Below are 20,752 nucleotides of genomic sequence, written 5' to 3'. Positions count from 1 at the left end.
TGTCCCCCCTTCGTGCGGGGCCAGCCACTCTCGCTGCCTCAAGCAGTCAGACCCCGCGGGTGCACGCTCCCAACCTCGGGTTTCCCCGCGGGCTTCCTGGTCTTCTGCCTGCCTCCTGTGCCCCCGGGGCTGCGCTTTATTCCCACCAGGTGGCATCTCTTGCTGATGTCACCCGGCCGCAGCTGAATATGAGCACAGCTAATGAATCGCGTGGGCGGTTCTCCGGTGTGCGCTCCTCTGCTACCTCTGGCTCCTGTGAGGGGTAAGTACGGGCTTTCTTCCCCTTTGGTTTTGGCCTGGGGTTTCCCCATAGCCCCGGTGTCCCTGGGACACTATGATATGAGCTTCCTTCTTCTCTTTGTTGTAAGAATAAATTTAATGTAGAGCCTGTCATCTCCTAACTAATGCTCAGAAGTTAGACCATAACTAACTGTCACACCCTCTCAGCCAGAGCACAAACATGGAGAACAGCAAGGATGCAAGAGCTACACGGTGGCTTTCCTATGACAAGGCTGTCAGTTAATTTTGAACATAAAACATTGCTGAGAGTCATTGTGCACAGTGAAGCAGACTCCAAAGGCCAGTTTCTGATCTCTCACACACATCAAAAATACCTCTTGTTCTAGGAGTCACGCCACTGACTCTGGGACTTTATGCTCCACCTACAGAGCAGAGGTTTCCAAACGTGTCTTCATTTTTAGCATCATCAAACCACCTGTCAAGGTTAAAGACTTTACAGATAGCAGGGCATTCTTTAAAGCCTAGGTTATGACTAAACTGATGGATTTTTTTGACCCAAACATTTTTTTTATCATTTGAAAAATGCATTTTTGTTTATATTGTAGTGAAAGAAGTTTATATTGTAGTGAAAGAAGTATAACACCTACACACACTTGGGTTGTGTATGGCAAAGTGTGTGATTCTGGTTGTTGTGTATTGTGGTGTGTGTGTGTGTGTTTCATGTTCGGAGCTTCCGAATCAATTCGGAAAAGATTCAGAAAAGATTCTGAATGAGAGGCTACGGGACCTGAACCTGTTCAGTCTTCACAAGAGAAGGCTGAGGGGGGATCTTGTGACCGTCTATAAACTCACTAGGGGGGACCAGAAGGGTTTGGGGGAGACCTCGTTTCCTCTAGCGCCCCCCGGGATAACAAGGAATAACGGCCACAAGTTGTTGGAGAGTAGGTTTAGATTAGACATCCGTAGGAACTACTTCACAGTTAGGGTGGCTAGGATCTGGAACCAACTTCCAAGGGAAGTGGTGCTGGCTCCTACCCTGGGGGTCTTTAAGAAGCGGCTCGATGCCTACCTGGCTGGGGTCACTTGAGCCAGTTTTCCTCCTGCCCAGGCAGGGGGTCGGACTTGAAGATCTGCAAGGTCCCTTCCGACCCTAGTTCTATGATTCTATGATTCAGTGACTCAGAGATTCAGCCATAGGGTATAATGGGGAATCAATGAAACATCTATCTATAACTTTGTTGTCTTTTGGCTGATTCAGATGAAACTTGCAGGGATGGTAGCCCCTGCTGAGAGCATGCAGCATACCAACGTTTAAGGTGATAGGTACAGGGGTTTCTGGGAAACTGTACCTCAAACTGCTGTCAAGTAAAACTCATATCACATGTGTGTTAAGCCACAGTGGGGTGAAAACTGCAGGGGTGGTAGCTCTTGCTGAGGCCACAAAGCCTGCTATGTTTTGAGGAGATAGGTGCAGGGGTTTGGGGAAAACTGTACCTCAAGCTGCGGACAAGCAAAACTTGTGACACGGGTGACACTGTGTGTGTTAAGGCGCAGCAGGGTGACAACTGCAGCCCTGCTAGCCCCTGCTGAGGCCACGAAGTCTGCCAGCTTTCAAGGAGATAGGTGCAGGGGTTCTGGGGCCCTGCACCTCTAACTGCTGACAGGCAAAAGTCGTGACATGGGTGCTTGTGCAGCATGGAAGTTTTGCAACCTCCATCTGCCCAGCACTGACTCCCCAGCTAGGGTCTGCAAACTATGGGGAGTGGAAAGCCCCCTCTGCTGGGCTTTTTGCCCCCCACAGCCTAGAGAGCTGGCTGGGATCCCTTGGCCCTGGTCCCTGCTTTCACAGAGCTTAGGCAGTAAAGCCTATGCTCCCTAGTCTCTGCCTGTGCCTGTGCCTGTGCCTGTCAGCCTAGCACAGAGCCAAATCCTGCAGGACCATATTGAGGGGTGGGAGGGGGGAATCCCTTCTCTGAACCAAGGTTAGGGCTTGGGGGACCCTGTCAGTGGTGGGAAACCCCCACTGAGGCAGGGGAGATCCAGTCAGCCCCAGACTAGCGGGACTGTTTCCCCTGTGGGGGGAGGGGGGGTGGAGGAGGATAGCAGGAAATTGGGAGGCACTTTTCCCAAAAAACACAGCTGCTAGAAACTACACTGCATTTTGTATGGTAAGAGCAGTCTCTAGTAGGGGTGTGGGAAATGGGCCCTATTTGATTTGGATTCGGCTTGAATCAGGGACAGGGATTTGATTAGTTGATTTGGATCGCTGTCCCTGATTCGATTTGGCCGATTCAGAATCCGAAGATTCGATGCTGATTCAGAGAATCAGCAATTTGTACACAGACACAGCTTTAAATGTTTTTTCTACATACCTTGAGGTACCAGTCATGGCTTATGTAGGCCAGGGTGAGGGTTTAAACCCTTTCCTAATCAGAGGTCCTGCTAGGGTCTTGCTATGCCCCACCTCAGCTCAGGATTATGGAAGGGAAGGGAGGGCTGCTGTATCAGTCCCCGGCTTCTAGCCTGAACCACTACATGTGCCTGAATTTCCTCAGTCCGGAGAGAATGTCTGTCCAGTTTCAAACCAGTTCAGCCTAGCCAGGTTAGACTAACCTGCAAAGATTTGATCAATTCATGCTCAGGCTTTTTAAATGACTATCCCTAGCCCTACTCTGTTACAGGTTTAAACCAGTTTCTGATCACTTAGACTGGTTTATGTGCAACTTCTGTCCCTAGGCTAATTGCCATTGATCACTCCTATCTCTGCTATTTCTAAATCTTCTAAACTCTAGCATGTGGCTCTCAAGAATGTAGCTTTCTGTTTGACTTCTAAATATTTTTGTTTGTTAGGTATAATGATCAGACTTTCATTTATTTTATATCTTGTGGGTATTTTGTTTTTGTCTCAGACTAATAGTTCAAAGACTATCTTTTTGGAAGAAGTCTTGTAAGGCCAATTACTCTTTACCCCATGTTCAATTTTACTAGTTTTGCTCCTTTCTTGTTGTGCAAAGCAGGCAAAAAGTAGTTTCTAGGGTGTTGTTCCTGTAGTATAGGGGGACATATCACAGAGAGGGACATAGGCAGGGTGTCTGACCCTTAATATTCGCTGGAGTTTATGCAGACAAGTTTAATTGAGAGAAGTCCTGCTAATGGCTCAACACCTAGTCACCTGCAGAATCAGTTAGAATCACCTTTTAGTCCTTCCAGCTGGGCTGGAGTGTAGCTCTGTCACAACCGAGCTGAATGTTGTCTCAGACCAAAGGTCCTGCTACAAATCCTACATGGAAAATATTTATTCTTAATATCTCTTAGAAAGCTGCTACCATTGCAGATTTTGCACACAGATCTTTCTCCACACACTTCTGTTACCCATTCTGTTGTGAAAAGAATCTAAGCAGAAAGGAAGAAAAACCGCAAGAAACTACAAGTTACTTTTTTAAGCAGATGTGTTTCTGAAGCCAGCTTGTTATAGAGGAAGGAAGCTCAACCTCTGACCTGCAGAGCTGTCATCTGACCTGCAGGGTTCCCCACCAGTCTGGACATTTGGCAGCAGGAGAGCGGTGGGAGCATGAATTGCTGCTCACTTGCCGCCAAATTTCTGGAAATGTGGGGAGTCCTCAGGCCAGATAATGTGGCCCTGCACCAGATTGTGCCAGTGCGCAGATCGATCCAGGTATATGGGGTCTGGCTGGCATGTGACCAGATCCAGGCACACTGGGTTGGGTCCATGGACCAGCCCCACGTGCTGACCCCATGCCACTCATTTGGTCTGTTTGGCCAAAGGGTTGGATGTCACTGTTTTAGAGCCACACTAAGTGGTTATTTTCCTGTGTGCAGTACATAGATGCACATATGGTAGTCAGGGGCTTTCTTCCCCTCCCTCCCCCATAGATATGGAGTTTCAGTGACTTTTGGTACTACATTTGGTTGTTGATGGGGTTTCTGAGATTATATAGTATCTATGACTGGAATCTAAAAAGATTGTCCACTCAACAATAACAGCATCTGCACCATGCCTTGGTGACAGGAACAAACAGCACCTCTGCTTAGAAAGAGCTCATAATGTCTGCCCAAATATTAGCTCTCTAAACACAGAAAGATTTCCTTTAGGAGTCACAAGTTCAGGAGATGAAGCCCATACATATGAAGCATTTTTAAAATTGCCTTTAAAATGCCTCCAACTCTTCCTGCTATGCATTGATGCATGGCTATTGCAAGAATCCTGGCTGGAATGAAGAGACTGTATCTCTCTGACTGGGCCCACTGTGAATACTACTGGCTTTGGTATCTGACAGAGCATGTGCCAGTAGATTCCAGTAGCAGCTGCTGGAATCCACTGGCATGCCAAGATGTCAGATGCTTAAACCATTTGTTTCTATGGTGGGCTCATCCACTTCAAAGAGCTGTAACGCCAGGAGACAAACTTTTGATTTAAAAGGACAAAATTGAGGGAGAGGCTGGGGGGGAGGAAAGAAAACAAAACAGAGAGCTGAAAAATTTAGGATTTATTTATGTAGTTTCTTTTAGAAGTATAAAGCCTAAAAGGCAGCCTGTTTTAAGTCCATTCCCAAAACATCTGAGGAACAGTTGAAACACTAAAGGCGGGATATGGTGAAAGGAAGGAGAGATATAAATAGAAAGGAAAATGGTGTGACTGAAAAAGAAAGGGCAAACCAAAAAAAGAAAATGAGCCATTTCAAACCAAGCCATCTCCTAACCACAAGAACCTGGATCTTGTATCTAAGTACACTCTGTAATTTACTATGGCTTCTATTGTCTAGCACAGTCACTGTACAAGGCTGAATTTGTTTTTAGGTCTGTATTTCTGTGCAAATCATGTCATGCTGCAAAATTTAGCATGCTCCCCACTTCCAACCCACCCTGAGTTTAGGTATTCTTGGCTACATATTTTTTGGATACAAATTCAAGAATCAGTATCATTTGCACCAAGAGTTGTCCTTCTTATACTGCTTTAGATATCATTGAATTGTTTTGGAAATATGAATGTTTGCCTCTCTCAATAGCTGTTTGCTGGGTGACTACCACACTTCTTTCCTTGGATAAATTGTCATTGGGTCTGTTCAAATGCCAGCAAGCTATTTTGCTGTCTAGGAATGTTTATAGTGATATCCAAACAAATGTATATGTTGTTTTTGAGCAAAGTCTTTGTTTGTGATGGGATTCATTTGCATTGTGGCTTTTGTTCCCCACTATTCATGCAGCAATTTAGATTACTCTAATATTAACTTGGTAAAATAATCATATCATTGTTATAAAACCTAGAGACCAACCTAATCAAGAACTCGTTGTGTATGGTGTTGTAAAAACAAGTTGTAAATTACAGTCCCTGATTCAAGGAATGTTCAACAGGTGATCAAACAACTCAGCTATGTCATCTCTCCTAGACCTGCCCCCTGTCCGTTTTAGCATCAGCTGTTGCCTGGAGGTTGATTGCTTGCAGCACATGGTGTGTATTGCCCGATGTAGTCCTTTGAATAAATACCATTTTAAATCTAGCTCTTCACAAATCAACTGACTTCTGTGGAGCTGCTTGTTCACTTGGAGATGCATTTTCCAGTGGTGAATTTCATCCTCCATCTCTTGTAATACTCTGCAATCAAGCGAGCCTCCCACTTGATTCACTGTGGTAGTCATTTTGTGGGAAGGGACCTTACAAGATGAGACTTATAAGTCAGGGGCAGGCAATTACTTTGGGCGGAGGGTCACTTACCGAGTTTTGGCAAGCTGTTGAGGGCCACCTGGGTAGCCCCACCTCTTTATAGGTGCCCCACCTCCTGGTCGCCATCTTGGGACTGGAAGTCCCGCCCCTAACCTTTGACCTTTTCCACTGGAAGTCCTTTCCCTTGCCACTGGAAGTACTCCTTTGGGGAAGAGGGTTTGCCATCTTAGGGGAAAAAAACAAATTACATACTAAAAATCAAACACCCATAAGAATATATTTTAATTAAATTAAAACATATATATTTTTGTTCTGATTTATGTGCATTTGTGCTGTATATGCAGAAGTGATTGCATATGGGGGTTTGTGGAGTTGTGTGGCATGGGGCCTGCATCAATGTCCTAGGGCCACCAGTGCTGGTGGGGCCCAGAGCATGACAGTAGGAGCCGAGCAGGGCTGCACCAGCAGGGAGAGGGGGGAGCTGACCTGGCTCCATGGAGCCCCTGCCACCCAGTCCCCATGCTCCTACCACCCTGATCTGGGCTCCTCCGGCACTGGCGCCGGGACACTGGCGTGGGCCCCATGCTCCCTCTGGGCTTCTGCTGGCTCCCACGTGCCCACTCACTCCCTGTGCCCCTGCCCCAGCTCCACGGTGCAGGCAGGGACTAGCACGCAGCCACGACCCTGTGTGCCCCATGCTGCCCGTCTGGGCTGAGCAGCAGCAGCGGGGAACGAACTGGTGGTCAGTGCGAGGGAAAAGCAGCTGCTCCTCCTCGGGGCTGGCGCTTTCTGCTGCAGCTGCTCGCAGCCTGCACGGGACTGTCTTACATCTCTACTGTGTCAACGCTGCCCTGTGGGGCAGTGGTGGCAACAGAGAGCAGGCACAGGCAGCACCACATGAGCTGCAGCAGGAAGCACTGGCCATGGGGAGGCAGAGCAGCCGCTTTCCCCACGCGCTGAGCACCACTTCATTCCTCGCCACCACTGCTAGCCTGGGCCCCACGCCAGCTCTGGGCTCGCCCATTGGGGTTGTGTGGCAGCGGCAGCAGCAGCTGGGCAGAAATTGCTGCTCAACATGGAGGAAAGCGGGTTCGCTGCTGCTCGGCAGTGTTTGCTGCGGCTGCCTGCCTGGAGCCCACGCCACACTAGGCTGTGGTGTGGCTGCTTCACCGCTGCCTTTGTGCTGCCCTGTGGCTGCTCCATATGGCCATTGCTGCCTTGCTGTGTGCATTTGAAAAGTGTATTTGAAAAGTTTATCCAAGGTGACTACTGTTTGCAAAAATGAATGAAAGCTGAGCTTTTCCTTGCCTGCATGCATGATCCCAAAATCATTGCCTGTAGCTGGATCAAATATTATCATTAGATCTAATCATCTCACCATATAAAAAATTGGAAGACCCAACTCACAAGTACAAAAGCACAAATGTGAAATATATGGAAAGTCAGAAGAAAACTAAAATGGTAATGGTAAATGGTTACAATGTAACTAAAATGGTTACAATGGTAAAATGGTAATGTGCTGTCTCCGGTTCCCAAAGTTTTCCTAATGTATCTCAAGACAATGGAATCTTCTGCAAATCTATCAGAACTTCTTTGGTCTTTAAACCACCTTCACAATGTTAGAGCCACCATGAAAAACCAAAGGCTGGAGCATTTCAGTGGGCTTTGGAGAAGACACTTAGAGAGTAAAAATACAAGGAATGACACAGCAGTGACACTGTCTAATAATCAGATGAGTAAAGATTAACTGTCTGATGCAGTAGAGTGTAGGCTGAGTTGTCTGTCCCCTATGCAGGTAACTTGTTGGGGTAGAGAATGTCAGGGATTCTTTTTGCACCCATGTGGTGTGTGAAAGCACACACACCAGGAGCACAGAGAAGTGTGTTATCCCTTCTCCCCCACTTCATATATATCTATAAGCAACACACAAGCTGACTAAGTATGTTTGGGGCTTTGGTCTTTTTTTCTGTCCAAGTTAAGAGTTTGTCTTAAAGTATAGCAAAAAGTTTCCACTGTGAAAAATCTGTAAATAGAGGAGGATTTGCCCATGTTTGCTTTACAGAGGACAGTGACTGATTTGTGTTGTTCAATGGTGCCTAAGGCATAACCAGCACTAGTACATGTAAACAGACAGGAGAAGTAAACAATGGAATTTACAAAATTGTGTAAATATTTGTAAATAAGTCATTAGGAGGTCCATTTGCTAGAGACTGCAAATGATATGAGGATGTGTATCATGACAGTGGACATCAACATCGGTTTAAGACCATTTGCGCGATGGGACACCACAACATCTAGCTTTTTCATGTAATGCAAGCATCCAAGAAATAAACACCACATCTCATATAAATAATAGTAGGCCAGATGAATGGAGTAAATATGACCTTTTGAATGTAAAAAAAGGTGCAAGTTCTAATTCTCTACAGCAACCTCATGTTTAATTTAATCTTAAATTGTGCTGCCTGAACTGAGATGGCAGAAGACATCAGCTGTGAGATTTACATTGGTCTCTCATTTTAAACAGTTAGGTCCTGCTTTCCAGCCTATTCTTTTGTCTGAAAGAGACATTGGCACTGGGGGGAAAGTATCCCCTCCTCAGCCCTCCTTTGGGTTCTAATAATATGGTGTGGAGCTAGGATTCCAAGTGCAGCTAGGATTAATCTGAAATCTTGATCAGGATTTTAATCCTTTTATGCTTCTGGGAGGATTCAGATCCAATGTTGTTTGCTTAGTAAAGAGTAGGGCCTGTTAAGTTCAGTTCAGGGTCTGAACTTGCCCAAGATATATTACTGTTTTGATAAGGAGTTTCAGTTCTAATGGTAGGGAATGTGCTGCATTTGCTCTCTTCAAACTAGGCATGCCAACTAAAGCTTCTCACATAACCAGCTAGCATATACAAAACAGCATAGAACAAAATATTCTTGCCAAAAAATCACTACCTGTCTGCTCCTTCACTCTCCCGGTCCACTGCTCCACTACCACCGCTGAACTTGCATCAATATCTAGCCCTTTAAAAGGCTGCAGCAATTTAGTAGTAGGCATCTGTCTCACAAGACAATAGAATTACGCCAAGTGAGATATCAGATAGTTGAACATAATCCTCGCTTGAAAGATAAACTGCAGTGACCTCTCCAGGGTGCAAAAGCCTTGGCAGTGTATATAGAGACACTGAACTGCCCACACACCAGTGTCCCCTCTCTGCCTTACTGGTTTAATCCAAAAGAAAGGCAGGTGCCAGTATGTTTGGAACTGGCTTGGCTGTAGGAGCTAGTGATCCAGCAATTTAGCATGTGGCAAAGTCATGTGCTTCAGACCCAACTACCTGTACTTATCCATAGGTGATATGAGTTTGCTACATCTCTACCACACACTAATTTCTTTCATTCTGTAATCTTTTCTTCTTGTGCCATATGTCCCATAAGTGATGAAGCACTGCCCTGGTGATCAGTGCATCAAAATCTTTGTGGCTAATTGTTCCAGTCATTTGGGTTGAAAATAACTGTACTTTAAAGTGTTCCTTGGTCAAATGCCAGCAACCTGGGCAAGAATGTACTTGTATTCAAGTCAATTATAATTAATTACTAGCACTTGTATAATAATAACAATAGCTTGTGTGGATTTGATTATTTTGTTGAATGAAACCCAAGTAAAGCTTCCAAATGTCTATCAAGACAAGAATGCCTTGCAGCGAGCTTGTGCATTATACACTTGAATAAGTTGTTGTTTTACACAAGATATGTTTATGACTTTACTACTAATTCCCTTTCCCAAATTAGCTGAAACTCACTTTCAAGACAAACTTCAAATTAGGACACGATATACACTTGTATGGAAAAAAATAGCTGATTGACTTTTTTTCTGCAAGTAGCTGCAGGTCACATGCAAATCTTTCTCTGGAGCCCAGTTTTAAGACAATGAGCAAATTGCACTTATTTCACCAAAAAAATTAAGTCATTAATGGGACTGAATGAAAATAGTTTAATCTTGAAAAGCAAAATGTAATATTGCTATGCTGTCAGATCAGTCAGTCAAAGAAGAGTCATGTTAATTAATCAACTCAAGCTTATTCTCTATAGGGATGCACTTTCTGTTTTAGTATGTACCGTATGTTAAACCTCTTCTATCACTGTGCAAAGGTGGGATATGTTATGCAATATAATGTGATATTTCATGTGCATCCTCATACATGGTTACTGAATATGTTCATCTTTGGGGGGCATTCAGGAGAACTTGGAAATTAAATGGCAAACATGCTTGGTTTGACTACAGTGCTTTTAGGAAATCTCTCACCTATTTGCAAGACCATACAAGTCTTTGTATTTAAGAGGTGTGAAGACAAGCCTGTTTGCCACCTTGGCCTCCTCCTCTGTCCCTTTTCAGTATATGCTAAATGCAATTACTTCTATTCTATTCAACAGCTTTTTTCATTCTATAGGGGTCATTCTTTTTCCCAGGCAGACAGTGAGAAGTTTGCCATTATTTCCAGGGTGGGGGAGAGCTGGCCCTAAGTTGCATTTAGACTTGTGATATTTGTTAAGGCTTATAGGAAGTGGGAGTTAATGTAAAAGTTAAGTATGTACCAAATCTAATCTTTTATAAGCTTTGATTTCACCTCATCCTGAAGAAAGGTGTGTGCGCCGAAAGCTTGCAAAGAAAGGAATTTTTTTCCTACTATTTAGTTGGTCTAATAAAAGATAAAATCGCCTCTGATCCAAGAGCTTCAATTTATGATTATTTCAATTTACTATTATTTCAGTTTCAATTTATTGTTCAGGATTCTGGCTAAAAGCTGTGCTCCCGAAGACAACATGACAGACATACAACCATAATATAAATTTAAACAAAAATAACAGAAATATAAATATAATAATAAAATAGGGCCAACCATTATAAAAGCATTATTCCTACTCCTAGAATTAACATAATCAAGTACAAATATGATGATAATATGATGAATCTATAAAAATGTTGTGCATAGGTCCACAATCAACACAGTAAAAAACAAATATAGTAATAAAGTTTATCGGTCATATCAACAGTAAAGGATGTTTAGCTTTGATCCCTTCAGCCTTGTAAGCAAAAACTGCAAGATGGTTTTAAATATGGATGTTTGATGGAGGAGTCATATTAATTTCTCTGTATTTGAGAAGTATGTCAATCTCTGCAAGAACAGTGATAAATACGTTCTCCTTATGTTGTTAAAGAAAAGACATTTTAAGACGTAATGAATAGTGTCTTCCAAAACTCCTAGATGGGCTGGGCAGCATCTTTTGCCCTTGGAATGGAAAGTCTGCCTCCAGCCAAAACAGCTGTGGGCATCTATTCGGTCCTGAGTCTAGTCAAAGAGGTTTGTAATTTATTGTTGAGATCCAGCTGTAAATACTTTTCTTTCCCCCAATCTAATTTCCAAAGAATATATAGAGGGGCGATGCAAGTAGCCCTGGCCACTGCAAAATCATTCTGCCTGGCAATATCTTGGAACCTCTGGAAAACCCGGACCTTTTCTGTAGGGGAGAAGAGTCTTTCATTGTCTTTGATATAATGCCCCATCCTGCAAAATGCAAAAGTGCATGAAAGAAAAGCTAGCCAGGGAGATTGAAGAGAAGGTGGATTATTGATGTCTTCTATATAGCACAATTTGAGCAAGTGAGACGGAGCAAGAGGCAGGATTTTAAACCAGAATCCCGCTATTCTAATAATAGTATTAGTTAATATGGAATCTAATCCTCTCTCTAATCTCAAGAAGGATGCAGGAGTTGAAGGAGGAAGACACAGAAGAGCCCTGAGAAACTTATTCTTAGGTATGCCTGCATCATTACTAGTGGCATAATCCCATACTTCAGCACCATACAGGATATGAGATGCAACTTTGGCTTTATATGCTAATACGGGAGCTTGGATTGATCAGCCTGCTGTGGCCTCAAAGTTTCTTTATAGCCACTGACAAATGGACTGCCTTAGTTTTAACTGACTCAATGTGGTGTTTCCATGATCGAAAAGCTGTAAACATCACACCCAAGTACCTATAGTTTTTAACAACTTTGAGTTTGATTCCCCCCATGTTCCATGGGTATTTCATCGAACGGCTTCCCCCAAAACATTATTTTAGATTTATCATAATTTATCTTGAAGTTATTTTGTCCACAAAGATGCTCAAAAGTTGTAATTGCTCTCTGTAATCCAATGGGGGTTCTTGACAGTATGACGGTGTCATCTGCTTATATTAAAATAGGGATCAGGGTTGCTAGTAATTTTGGGGGATAAAAAATGAGTATCCTGCATGCTTCTGATATGTCATTCATATAAAAGTTAAATAGCCAGGGGGGCCAAAATACATCCTTGTATAACCCCTTTTAGCGTCTGAATTTTCTGTGTAAGCTCGCCCCTCAGGCCCCACCTAACTTGAGTTTATGTATCTTTATGATATTCTATTAGCAGATGCAAAAGAGAAGGGTCAGTGCCATAATTTAACAATTTCTCCCTAAGTTTACTTCTATCTATACTGTCAAAAGCTCTTGACAGATCAACCTACAATGCTGATTTGTGCATTTGCGTATATTTATGTCTCAAAAACTGAAGGATGAATATGTTACCAATTAGTAAACTGCCCATCATGAATGATGGGGGGTGGGGTGGGGATGGAGCGCCGCCACCATGTCCAGCCCTGCTACCAGGGGCCCATCTCTGCTGCAGCTATGGGTGTCCTGGATGCTCTGGCTTCTGTTATTGCTACTGGTACTGCTGCCAGTGCTCCAGCCCTCATTGCTGCTGTTATGGGTGCTGCCAACTTTCTTCCTATCGACAGCCCCCTGCTACTTCTGGTGGAGCCGGTGCTTTAGCTGTTCTGGCCCTCGTTGCCATTGCCCACTCTCTCCCTCTTTCCCAGAGGCTGCAGCTGCTCCAGTCCCACTGTGGAGCCCCTCACCCTGGGCGCTGGGTGTGGCCAGTAGGAGAGCCTGGGCACGCTGCTCCCACCTCAGGCACTGCTCCTGCTCCTCCCAGCTCTGAGCTGCCCTTCAGTGCCAGCCTCCCTGCTCCGGCTCACCTCTCTGGCACTTCCTGCTGTTCCTAGCAATCCTCTCTCTCCAGCCAGTCATGCATTCAAGGATGTATAAGTCTCTGCCTCAACCCTTACCCTTGACTAGAATGGCTGCAGAGAATGCTACTTGAGTCTGAAGTCCTCTTCAGGAAAATTACCTAATCCACAAAATTCATTCACCTCCAAGGATCAGCACCCGGACGTTTGTAGCATGTTGCATAGTGGAGCCCTGGTTTCAGCAGGGGTCTTTGCACACACCTCCAAGGTGTTCGGTGAGCAGCAGCTCAGCCAGGTATTGTTGTTATGGCTGCCAGCAGCAGACTGATCCAAGAGCTTCGTGTGTCTCTTTTTTTCCCAGACCAACAGAGCTATAAAATTGACCCCTACCGAATCAAATAATTCTTAGAGAAACCAGCAAGGCAGCACCTGTTGGCACTTAATGTATTCTTCATTGTGCCCCATCACAATGCTGCATGTGTAGAAACAAAATGAAAGCAGTGAGCCCCCCCTGCACGCTCCCCAGTGGACCCAGAAGTGGGCTGTAAGTGCTTCTGGTCCACTTCCAGGGCTGCTGCCAAGCATGCTGGGGAGCCCCCCGCACTTCTGTGGGACATTGCATCTGCCCCAGAACCACGGCATTCAGAGACCCTGCTACCTAGAGGTATGTAGAAAATCATTTAAAGCTGTGTCTATGTTTGAATCGCCAGATCTGACCGAATCTCTCCAAATTGATTAGGAGAGATTAAAGGGTCCTCTAATTGGATTCGGATTCAGAGATTCGGCCACTGAGTTGGGTTGACTCTCTGCCGAATCAAATCAGGGACTGAAGCTTTGCACAGCTCTAGTATACGGACATGGATTGCTTACAGGTAAGTTACATAAGTTGATGTTACCCACTCAGTGCTTGAAGCTACGTTCAAAGAGAAGAAATACATATGCAGGTCTCTGATGCTATTGAATCCAGAATTTATCATCTCAAGATCAGTAGCCACATCCAGTAGTTTCCATGTGGGAATCCCACAGACCACTTAGAACAATGGGCTTGACATATGGCCTTGAAATAACTAAACAGGCCCCATTTTAATGGGAGTCTGACTGTATCTGATCTTTAGTTATGTCACTTGATAGCTTGAAGTAATGCAAATTGATCTGTTTAAATCAATGCCATTTCTGAATGCATTATATTATTATGACACACAGAAGGCAACCCATTATGCTGCTCCTGTTGATTTTTCATCAGGGCTGCATACTATCATAGTGGCTTGTATTAAGTGAGCTTTTCTGCCTTTGGCATGAGATCTGGTAAATGGTATACAATTTAAGGAGATCAAAAGGATTGCCTGTCATTGGACTGTCCCAGAGGGCCATTAAGTTTCACTGGAATGCTGACACATTTCAACCTACCCCTCATAGTCCCTTGCACTGCTCACTTGAAACCTTTTCTGAATCTGACACACATTAATTCACGGGAAAAGACATTTATTTCTGTTGGAAGGCCATCTCTTCATAGCATCCAAATTTTCAGACCAGACACAGAAGGGATGATGTAGTCCAGTCACAGGAAATATCTTTTAAAATGTTCCTTCCCCCAGGACAGGATGAAAAATTGCTTCCTTTTTCTTATGCCCTTGTCAACTAGAGGCCAAGGAGAAAGTCCAATAAAATAAGAGGTTTAAACCTATTCATGTTTTACCTGTATTTACCACACTTCTCATGTTCAAGTTTGATTTGGACCACATGATAGATCTTAGTTAATAGCTTTGTTAGAGAGTTGCCTATATTGGCAAGAAAATTAAAACTTTTGCCTAGTCAGGGTTTTCATCACCTAGAATTTTCGACAAAAAAATATACATTTAAAAATTGTTTCCCTCCATCACTGAATTGCAGCTATATCTATATGTCAATTCCCTGCAACTAGAAGTGGTTGAAAATCTCCCAACAAACTCTTTTGCCAGTTGAAAACACTGTTCTGTAAAATCTGAAACTTTCTATGAGAATCGTAAAGTTGTCAGGAATCTCAATGATCATCCAGTCTGATTCCCTATTTAAGTCAGCATAAAAATGAGAATAATTTAGGAAATTACAGCGTTCCCCAATAAATCAGAAGGTCCACTTATGCATGGCTCTAACCCATTATTTGTTGTTTAGTGTGCGAGAGATATTCCTGTGTCACTGCAGCAGATAGAAGTCTGTTTCAGGCTCCGCTTTTAGAACTTAGGGCACTGCTTCTCAAAGGTACTGAGGGACTTTGTGGCCTTCGACCATTGTCCTTAGCTCAAGCTGTATAGCCCTGAACTCTTTGTTCAGAAGGTTCTTATTTTTATCCCTGATTAAATATACCCTGGGAAGGCATCAGCAGCTGTCGAAAGGTATGGAAGTGTCTACATGCTCAGTAAAGGTGGGTTAATTCTGGCAGTTCTGCTGCTGCAGAGGAGGTTTGGGTGTGGATGGACTCCAAGTTCTGCCTATAAACCTTTTTAGTATAGACTAGGCCTCAGACATCCCTTTAGGCTGGAAGACTCATGCTCTTCTAAAACATGGCTGGAAGTGGTTGCAGTTTGCCTTTTATGTAGTAGTGCAGTATTAGTTTGAGAATTTGCTTAGAAAACATCTTTTTGGCCCTCTGCAGGCTGAGGGCCCTCATAAACTATGCCCCTCTAGTCAGGGGAGTGTCATAGTAATCAAACTGAGCTAAGTTGGGTAGGAGTAATGTTCTCATTGAAGCTGGGCACATCTACACATGCAATTAATGGACATATCCAGACAAGTGTGGTTATGTGGTACGTAGCGCCACAAACACATTTGCAGGGCCACATACTGCACAGTCCAGTGTTCTCCACGCTGCAAGGGCATGTTGCCTGACAGTGCACTGTGCTGGGTTTTTTTCCTGTGGGTTTTTTTGACCATACCCAGGGGTCCAAAAAACAAAAAAAACCCGCAGAAAAAAAATAATTGGTGCAGCACACACTTGGGTTTAATTTGCACTTAGGACTATGGCACCAAAACCTTCCTCAATTCTATCCTGGATCTAGATATAATCAGTCTCAATTGTACAATGTGCAAAGCTCTTAGCTTCATTGCTGTTTGGGTTGCCTAACTCTTCCATTATAAGGCCCTATTTTCAGTTGCTTGTAACTTGGGTAGAAAGGAACTGGGATGAAGTTTTCCATGCACTGGTATGTTTCACACTGGACTTTTCTGAAAGCTTCAGCAAAAATGGTCTAGCCATTTATGAGAGGAGGAACAAGATAAATTACAGGCTCATGGAAGTTCATTCATTTCTGAGACGTCCCAAAGCCATTGTGCTTTGGAACAAGGCTGTCTAACTAGCAGGCCACATGCCACATCCAGCCCACAAGGGGTTACAATGCAATCCCCCCCCCTTCCCTTATCATTTCTGTTGCTGCTTCCCTGCAGCAAGGATTATTCAGGATCTCCCTCCCTCTTCTGCTTCTTGCTCCCCATGCTGGATCTGGGACAGAAGTTCAATAAACCGATTTAACCTAAATCAGTAAGTCTGATAGTACATCCACCCAGGTTTATCTTAAATCAGTTTCCAGCATTTTGAAAGCGGTGTATGCACACTAAACTTCTGTTCTGTTACAGGATTAAACCAGTTTGCGATCCCAGGCCCTGGAGACAGGGCAGGGTAGGGCAGCATGTGTGGCAGGGGAAGATTTAAGCTGCCTGCACAACAGGGCAGGGGCTGGTTTGCCTATGCTGCATGCATGGCCAGGAGGGAGCCTGTGGTGCTTGTGCAGTGGAGGGGAGGGGAGCTGTGGTGGGGAGAGAGCCCACGCAACTGGGGGCTGGGGTTGGAATGCCAGGGGGCCCCTGCACGGTTCTGTGGTCTGGGGGCTTATGGTTTGTGGGATGTGCAACCCCCCATCGTCCAGAAGCTGAACAGACCCACTCTGGAAAAACAAGCTTGAAACTGGATAAAGGGCAGTGCCCTCATGGTAGGAAATGTGTTTGCTATGTTGTGGGAGGTGCCTGTGGAACAGGATACAAATCTCAGTTTCCACCCAGTTAGCAGAGACTTGGTAGCATGTGGCAGCTGAATTACCTAAGATGCAACTTGTACTGTGTGCGCTATGGTCCAAGGCTGTGAAGTTTTAACAGGACTTTTGCTGCAGTTACTGCTCCTAGTTGCTCTGGCACCAGTGCAGGAGCTGAAAATAGGGCAACTGAGTGCTGCTTTTAGTGAGTCCCAGGCAGTGCAGAGAAGCTGTGACGGACTCAAATGCAGAGGCTTCAAACAAATGGACACAGGTCAGCAGTGTAGGGGGGATGGATTTAGATACAGGAGAAGCGAGAGAGAGTTAAGATCAGAGTAGCCCTTATGCTAAGGAGCGCTGACTTCTCTGAGAACTGACCAAATGAGGGGTCAATAACCTACAGCCCATGGGCTGGATCCAGCCCACAAAGATTTTTATCTCCATGGAGATCCACTCCTGGGCTCCAGCCTGTCTGATTGTATTGCCGCGGAAGGAGACAGAAGGTTGCTGAGCTCTGGTTCCAGCTTGTCAGGACCAACAGATGATTCTTAAAAAATTACAAGAGTCTGAGAAGCTGAGTAGGACTGTGGTAGTATCCTGCTTCCCCCCCTTCCCCCGCAAACTCCTTTTTGCCTGTCTGCACTGGCTGCTTGGCCCCATCTCTCTCCCCCTCCTCCCCCACCTTGTCTTCTGTATTCTATTTTCTCTTGCCTTATACCCTGCTTTCTGCATGTCTTCACAGCTACAGCTCAGAAAAGCTTGTGCTCTCTCTCTATTTTGGTTAGACTATAAGGTGCAAAACTCCCCTGCCTTCTTCCTGGGTATATAGCTTTGGCCAGAAGCAGCTGAGCCCCTCAGTCCTTGGCTGCTTTGAGGAGGAGGCAGAGCAGGATGATGGTTTCCCAGAGGTAATAAGGAGCACAGCTAAACTGCTCCCCACAACCAGGAATGCTCCAAGTACTTATGGTCTCAGACAACTGGGTCCTCCTATTTTGACTCAAAACGCTCCTAGAGTGAGATGGTACTTCTACTGTAGCCCTGTGTTAGGGCTGTGTGAAACAGCATCGTTTTGTTTCGACCTCTGTTTCAGTGTTTCGATGGGACAGTGTTTCATTTCGAGTTTCAAAGCCCTTTTTTTCGTCGGTTTCGCTGTTTCAAGCTCAAAATGACTCAAAACAGCATTGAAACAAAACATCCGGAGAAATTTTGCACAGCCCTACTAGCTGTGCTGCTAGTGGATTGGTAATTTTCTATCCCATGCCTGTGTCTTATTTCTATAAAGTCTTGTGTAACAGCTGTATCTGTAAGACAAGACGCTTTCCAATGTGCAGGGTGGCTGTGCATTGTTACCGGCAGAAGAATGCAAAGGGGAGATCCCCCATCTGGGATCTCTTACTTTTCACTATCCTCATCTCTAAGCCAATTGTTGCTTGCTTTGGCTACCTAGCTGCCTAAGCTTGTAAGGAGTAAAGGCATGATTTCTTCTCAGCTTAACAAGTAGACACAGGGTTTGTAAGGATAGTACTTTAGTCAGCATCCAATAAATAGAGCTTCTCACAGTGGGGGATAGAGAGACAGAAGATGGGTGAGGAGGATAAAACTAAAACAAGAGATGTACCTATATGGGACCAAGATGTACCCATGTCCATATCCACAGAACTCACTGTAAACAGTTTGTTTTGACTTCCCTTCCCAAGATTTTCACACCTCACTAAACTCATTACCTTGTTTCTGTGAGCAACCTTGAAAGTGACTGGACCTAGTCAGTTCATGGCCCCTTTAGAAGTCTTGGAATTGAAACCTGAGTTACTTATATCAATTCTGCAATTAAGCAGAGCAGAAGCAGCAATAGATCCTGTTTTGGCTACTGGAACAAGGGGAAGTCCACTTCACATAGAGAGGGGTAGAATCCACGAAGAAGGTAATGAGACAAATGATAATAATGATGCTTCTTTAGACAACTGCATTGTTGTTGATTACATTCAGCCATCAGCTGACAGAACACCAGAACTTGCCGAGAAGTCCTCTGACTTTACATCCTCACTTTTGAGGAGTCAGTCACTGTGGAGGAAGAAACCACAGCCTATCCACTTTCATCACTCAACTGTATGTAAAGATAATAAACGGTATCTGTAAAAGTAGAATATCATCCTTAAATATGAGAACAGAGACAGAAAACAGCAAGAAGGATAAGACTAAAATAAGAGATGTGTCTACCTGGGACTCATTACAAGGTTCCTCTACCAGGAACTCTCTCTTTGTAGCCACAGATCAGCCAGAAAGAGGAGGTTAGGGAATTCTGAGTCATATTCACATAACATTGTCAGAGCAGAGACAGTCCGAGGCATAGACCCAAGTGGAAACATCATAACAAGGACAAACCAGGCTATCAAAGAGCAAAGACGGTAGCAGGAATAGAAACAAAAGAAACAGAAGATCAACAATTTGACACTTAAGTTTATCCAGAAAAAGCCTGACTTCATCTCTAAAAAGTTTCTCATGTATTGAATCAAGCTGATAGACGTCCTCTCTTGACAGGAAGGTTACAAGAAAAGGCTTGACCAATTCTTATGTCAGTTTTTTTTTTTAATAGCCATTGCTCAATAAATTAAAATAATACCACAGAAAGTAAAATGCATACCAGTAGCACTACTGCTAAAGAGATCAATAATCTTACTTTCTTGCCTTGTTTCTGGCAAGGGGCAGTTCTTCCTCTTCCCATTCTCAAGCTAGGAAAACCCTAGGGATGGCTTCCAAGGTTGGTTTTCACATCCAAACTGAGTTAGCTAAATTAGATGTCACATGATACTTGGCTCTTAATTGGATACAGACTACTACTAATCTCTACCTGCTCTTGTAAAAAGGAACAACAAACAATCTGAGGGTATAATTCAATTTTCTAGAACACCAGAGCTAGGGACTGAAGTTACACATAAACCAGTTTAAGTGATCAGAAACTGGTTTAAACCTGCAAAAGAACAGAAATTCAGTGCACGTAAACTGCTTTCAAAGTGACCAAAACTGGTTTAAGATAAACCTGGTTGGATGTAGTATCAGACTTAACTGATTTAGGTCAAACTGGTTTATGGAACTTTCGTCCCAGATCACTTCCCCGTTCAAGTAAACTCACCATCCCCCAATATCCCAAGATGCTTTGCAGCCCTGGACTATGATGCCTGCTCCAGTGTAGCAGGGACTGCCTCACCCCTCTGCTCCTTAGCCTGCTTCCTGCCTGCATCTATCAACCCAACGGGCAGCCCCTGGCAGCCCTCTCCTCTCCCCCTTCCCAGCTGCTGATTGCTTCAGCGGCTGCCACAAGAGAGGGAGAGAGAGAGAAGTCCTCTAGGCTGGGTGCCTGCCCATGCAGCTACATGGGTGCACCGAGGAACCCTTGCCTTGGTGGGGGCTTCTTCCCACCCCAGCCTAGGTTCCCCTAGCCCTTCCCCTCCAGAAGGGCAGAGCTGTTTGCCTCAGCCACTGCGAGTCTCAGGCAGCTTCAGGGACCAGAGGAAAATTCTCCTGCTCCTCCACAGCCAGTTTTGTCTTCGGTGCTGCAAGTCTGAGGCAAAACTAATGCAGGGGAGCAGAGGGAAGTCCCTCCCCTCCCTGAGCTATCCCTGACAGCCCAGCAGGTAAGGCAAGGGAGTGGGGTTGGGGAGAATTCCCCTCAGCTCCCTGGGGCTGCCCTGGGGTGGGGGGAAGCACCCCAAGGCAGGGGCTCACCAGTGCCCCCATGCTGGGCTGCACAGGCAGGCACCCACCCCAAAAGACTGCTACTCCTCCCTCCTGTGG

Source organism: Alligator sinensis, unplaced genomic scaffold (assembly GCF_000455745.1).
Source record: "Alligator sinensis unplaced genomic scaffold, ASM45574v1 scaffold649_1, whole genome shotgun sequence".
Lineage (NCBI taxonomy): Eukaryota > Metazoa > Chordata > Crocodylia > Alligatoridae > Alligator > Alligator sinensis.
The sequence above is the reverse complement of the archived record's forward strand: the minus strand, read 5'-3'. Positions refer to the sequence as shown.